Source organism: Chenopodium quinoa, unplaced genomic scaffold, assembly GCF_001683475.1.
Source record: "Chenopodium quinoa cultivar QQ74 unplaced genomic scaffold, ASM168347v1, whole genome shotgun sequence".
Classification (NCBI taxonomy): Eukaryota; Viridiplantae; Streptophyta; class Magnoliopsida; order Caryophyllales; family Amaranthaceae; genus Chenopodium; species Chenopodium quinoa.
In genome coordinates, this window is record NW_018742951.1 from 636921 (window position 1) to 643100 (window position 6180).

Sequence of the window (6180 nt, forward strand, 5' to 3'; positions counted from 1 at the left end):
ATAGTAATTTATGTGTTTTGTCATTCTAAAATAAAAATACTATCTTCTTCATGTATAAAGACAAACATTGCCTATTTGCCTACTCTTTAGGTTAGAGCTGCTGCTGTCTTTGCATTGGGAAATTTTCTTGGTGCTGGATTTGACTATGTTGGAGATGGAGGGGATGATTGTGATGATGATGAAAAGCTTAAAGATGAATCTACTGTAAATTTGTTTTTTTTTTTTTTCAATTTTAATTGTGTGTGACCTTGTATTTTATTTTATTTTTTTGGACGAAAATTGTAATATTAGAGCCTTTTTTTTAATGAATATATATATATATATATATTTACATATGTTAGTGTTTCTATATCAATTTAAGTGAAAAAAATGCAAAAAAAAAAAAAAAAATTTCTTTTATTTTTTTGGGGCATTTTAGGCACCGGTTTTGAAACAGAACCGGTGCTAAAAGAATTTTTTTTTTCATTTTTTGGGCCATTATTCGCACCGGTTCACAGCAAGAACCGGTGCGAATAACACGTTTTTAGCACCGGTTCAAACCGGTGCTAAAGTTTTTATTTATTTATTTATTTTTTTTTTGAACCGGTGCGCATTTATGTTATTCTACTAGTGTGTATACATGAATTCCAAAAGCCACCTAAGACTACACTTGGGGCCTATAAAAATATAGGTCTGATCTTAGCCTTCGTTTTGAATTAAGATGATATTTTGGAAAGTGATTCAAATGATTTTACAAATGATTCAAACACTCCATCAAACCTAAGTTTGATAATATTCATTTTCAAACTATGGTGCCAGTTTCATTGGAAGAACTTCACTTTCAATTAGCAAAATGAGACAATGATGACAAACACTAAAAAAGAAGAGATAACAAGATTAGATATACAAGAGTTTGCTAACATTTCATATCTTTTTTGAAATAATTAAGTTGCAAATTACAACTTGCCTTTATCTATTTTGGACAAAAAAGTCACACTCAATTACGAGTTAGGCTTTTCTTTTCATTTTGGGTCCAGTTTCGAAAATAACATGTTTATGTATTTTGCATACTAGAAATAGTAGCTTCACTTCATTTTCAAAATTAACTTTCATTAAATTTATTGAACCCTCTCTAAATTTTGAATTTTAGATCGAAATAACGTGTTTCCTACTCTCTCAAAATATTGTCTTCAAAATTTCCTTTCTAAATTTTGTTTCATTTTCTCAAAATAAATAAATTTTCAGATTGTCCATAACCTTTTGGACAATATATACATGCATATACATAAATATTTGCAAAGGAATGAACTAAAATTCGACTTCTTCTTAACTTGAACTTGTTCTCGCCTAATCATCCTGCGAATATTGACTTAGGGATGGTAACCGCACCACCTACAAGACCAAAATCAAAGATTGTTAAGAAGGGAGAAAATTTTGATTTTCTAAATCAACTTTGAGAATAACATCATCGCAATGATCTCACAAACGTTTGACAAGTAATGAGCATTAAACCATAACTACAATTGTTTTTGATTTATAAACAAGCAAAGAACTAACTTGCTTCCTTAAACATGACTTTAGCTAAAAATGTGTAAGCCATGTCATTATCCTAAAATGTTCTCAAAACGCAAAACATGGGATACATAGGCCCATTCTCACATCATGACGATATAAATGGTCTTAAACAATATCAAGTCATTAGAAATACCCCAAATTGGGGGCTCAAAGACTTGAGAAATAGCAAGAATGCGCATAACTCGACACATGGGGGCTCCAATATCCATAACAAACAAAATGAAATATTCATGCCATTCAAACTACTTTCGAGAATCTCCTGAACTAAAAATGGTTTACATAGATCTCGAGCCTTACAATTTTTAAATGCATGACGATGATTTAATAATCATTTGTTCCTTTGGAAACTAAGCTTGCAACTGAACTTGGCCATAGAATAAGCTACAAACACGAACATATCACATATTCAAGCCATTTTCAAGTTCAACTTCAAAAACAAATCTTAGTGCATAATTGTTGTTTCGAAACTTCAATTTACTCTAAAAATTAGAGAGTATGACTAGTATAGAGCAAAAGAAACAAAATAATGAGTATCAAAATAATGAAGAAATCAAATTCATACGACATGCCTACTCATACGAAATTTTATTACTCAACCATTACTCATGAAAGTTGTATCGAGACACTTTATTAACATAAGACAAACAATTTTATGAGTTAAAACGTGAATAAAAGACTCCTAATTTCAAAATTAAAAGGTCTTCATTTTAAATTCTCTATTTGTACGAATGCTAAAATTAAAACATTGGAATTTCGTAAAGAGGATGATATCTACTTTCTCGAGCATCAATCAGTAACAAAATGTGAGCTCAAAGAAAAGAACTTGAAAGCAGCGAGAATAAAGGAAAAGTTGAACAACTACATTTCATTTTCCCTCTTACTTGTTCTAACGAACGACCAATAGCAAGTTTCCTTTGTTAAATGGTCGAAAACGATTTAAACACTCGTTTAATCGTTCCCAAGATCTTAGTTGTTATCATAATAAGACGAAACATGGGATTTCTAAGACCCATTTCAAGAGACATAAATGAAAGCGTCTAATGCTTAAAACAAGTCATTGAAGCCATCCAATATTAAGGGCTATGACACTTGAAAATATAAAATGGGGGGTCGAAAGCACGAAATATAGCCAAACTATACCAGTTCAATGATGTCTTCAAGAATTTCCTAACACTAGTACAAAATTGGGCTTAAGTAATACCCTTTGGTAACACTTTCATGATTGTTTGATTTTTAGGTAACACTTTTGTAACATTGTGGTATTAGGTAACATTTTTAGTAGCACTTTAATATTATGTAATATTTTATTGTAACACTTTGATATTAGGTAGCACTTGGTTGTAACACTTAATTTGATACGATTAATTTTTTTTTTAATCCAATATTTTTTACTAATATTTTTTTATAGAAAAAAAATACACACTTCATCTTATCAAAAGATCGACCCTCATAACCTCACTGTTGGCTGTCTACCGACTTTCTTCCTCCCCCAAGATTTCCTCGGCTTCCACCGCTACCTCCATCTCGCTCCCGCTGCTCCACTGTAGCCCCGTCCATTGCAGCCTCTCTCCATCGCAACTCGTGCTCCACTTTAAAGACGTACCCAACGGCCCCGTGCTCCAAGTTGCCACCCCCAAAGACAGCGGTTACCACCTCCTTGCCTCCATCCTCGCTCAGCGTCTTTCACCTTAAAGTCAGGGTTGGGGTTAGTTCTGTTTCTTCTCCCTTCCATTCTCAACATGAATTTGAGTAGCTAAAATTAGGGTTTCAATTCCCTCTCTCTGATATTGTTGATGATTTATTAATTTGATGTTGAATTCACCTATTAACATATTTAGTTTCGCTATTTTCATACTAAATTTTGCATGCATCTGAATTGGTTGAAGTAATTAGATGAGTTTGGGATTTTAGGTTTTTTGTTTTTCAGCTGATTTGTTTTGCCTTGTTATTTGATCTTTTGTTAATTAATCTGACAAATTTTAAATTAATTATTTTCTCTTGATAAGCTTGTCGAGAATCCAAATAATTGCGGGCGAAAGAGATGCAGAAATCCAAAGCAATGCTAGTTATAATTGGAGACTTGGTGTTTAATATACAAACTACTGTTGTGTGCTATTCTTGCTACTGCCCAAACCACCACTCCTGGCAGAGAAATTTGTGATAATTGCATCAGTTGTCACATTTTCCAGGCTTTAATTTTGTGGGGTAAAGATGATTAATTGGCTAATTTTCTGCAATTTACCCATTTTATCTAGATTTTGCTTGATTTTTGAGATTTCATGTGTTTGATTAGTTTAACTTTCACTTCAGTCTGAAAACAGTTATACTTTGCTTATCTCTCTTTCTCATGGCTGCATAATCAATTACCTCTCTAGTGAAGCTCTCAATTATTAGGTTACATGACTAATTCAAGCAATTGGCAAGTGGATGATAATGCCAATAGGGAACCTACAAGTGGTATGGCAAAGAGGTGAAATAGGAGTTATATTGAAGGAGAATTAGTCCTATCATGTAATCAATATATTGTTTTGTATTATATAAATTAGTGACTATGTATTTTAACTAGAAACTACGATATTGTTTGAGCCATAGAGGCCATGGTTTTTAAGTTTCTATACTTTTATATTTATTTTTCTTGAGTAGTTGTACAAGGACTAGTAGTTCAGCATGATAGTATTACTTTATCGTAAAGTGGTACTTGAGTTATGCAATGACTAAAGTTTGAATGAGCAGCAATTAGAATATGCATTGACTTAGTGCTAGCAAGGCATGTGATTTATGATTTATCTAAATTCCACGATGTTAGTGTATTTTTCCTGTTCATCTTTCTTCACAAAGAGGTGGAAATTCGAGATAAAGCATGAGATAAGTGTATATTAATCTCTATGAGTTTGTTATGAGAATAGTAAAGGCAAGTTATGTACTACTCGTAGAAGTCTAAAATTTATTTTTTCTTGCTAGCTGAATGCATGTAATGGTAATTCTAAACAAACAGTCAGTGACCAACTAATGATTTCCGGATGTGTTTATGTAAAAGGAGAATAGGTGGTCTAAAGGGAACCACCTTCTTCATTTGTTCGATCTCAAATCACCCCTGCTAATCAACCTCACTAACAAATTTTAGTCTCTATGAGCCAGTTTGATACGACGATTTCGTAAGTATTCTCCTATTTTTTTCCCCTCTTTATTCTTTGCTTTTTTCTTCAATCTCCACATTTTATTTGTGGTTCTTTATCGATAAACTATTACTCTTTGATTTTAATTGAACTTGATGTTGTTTTATCTATATTTTGACATTTATCTTATAAACTTGTCGCATATCAGTAGTGTAGTCAAACCTATTTATTTGTCAATTTGGTTTCTGTTTTGGTTTTATTTTGTATGAATCTTGTCGGTAATGGCTTGCTAATTTTAAAATCCATACCTTCATTAAGGAGTACGTTAAGTAACCTGTAGGTTTTTAAGGGAATTATCAGTTTCAATTTTCTAGATACACCTCATTTATATAAATTGAGACCTGAAATTGGTAAATTAATCAAGCTAAAATTTCTAGTTAAAAACAACTTTGGCACTAATTATTGTTCAGGTGAAATACAATTTTAACTAATTGATCTGAAAAAGTAATTGAGAATTTGAATTAACTTGTCATTGCAATCGCCAATACGCCCGCCCAAGTATTAGTATGGTTTCACTCCTTTTTTTTTATTGTATTCTACCCGTAATTAAGCAATCTATATAGGCTTCTGTATACATTTTTTGTGTTCACTTGTTAGGCCTTAATTATGTCTCTATGTTTAACTTTAGTGTATATTTGATAGATTTTTAATTGGGATATTCTATTTGGTGGCCTCGTGGTTTTAAAAATTCTACATGGAAGACGAACTTTTTTTGGACTCTCTTCAGTGGCGCCAAGGTTTAGAAAAATTGACCATAATGGCCTTTTTTAGGTTTATGGCTAACCTTTTTAGTTAAAATGGTAAACCTTTGATTTTTTTTTATTAAAAAATTATTTAAATTATATTTTTAAATAATAAAATTAAAAAAAAAATAAAAAAAAGTAAAAAAAAAAACAAAAAAATTCCCAAAAATTCACAGCTACCCCACAAACCCTAACCTTGCCAGAATTCGGCCAGCCACTAACTCCCGACCACCGAAACCACCTCCCAGCCAGCTCTTTACCACCGAAACCAGAAAACCCACAACCTTCGCCCGCATCGCAGACCGCATCTCCACCAAACAACCACCATAGCCGCCCAGCCACATCTCTTCACACCATAGCAGCACACGCGGTCGCACAACCCCAACAACAACCAACAACCAAAGCAGCGCGCGACAACCACCAATCAAGAATTGCAACCCAGCAGCCCCATAAGCCCGCAACAACCGAAATCCTAGCGTGATTGTTTGTTGTGGGGAAAGCACAGTACCGGCGGGTGGGGAGGGGGTCTGACGTAGGTGGGTGAGGGTCGGGGAATTGGGTTGAGGCGGCTGGAGGAGGAGCCGGATGTGGGTGTTGGTGGGGTTGTCGTGGGTAGGGGATGGGTTTCGGTGGTCGGGAGTTGGGCTGGGAGGTGGTTTCGGTGGTCAGGTTTTGGTGGCTGGCCGGATTCCGGCAATGTTAAGGTT

The 6180-nt window shown here is 33.9% G+C and overlaps 1 long non-coding RNA gene across 1 annotated transcript; it reads left to right on the forward strand.

The window, feature by feature from the left end:
• Positions 1-2816: 2816 nt before the first annotated feature.
• On the forward strand, positions 2817-4377 carry LOC110728490. Its single transcript, XR_002512693.1, has 2 exons — positions 2817-3259; positions 3561-4377. It is a non-coding gene; the product is annotated as an uncharacterized LOC110728490 (long non-coding RNA).
• The last annotated feature ends 1803 nt before the right edge of the window (positions 4378-6180 follow it).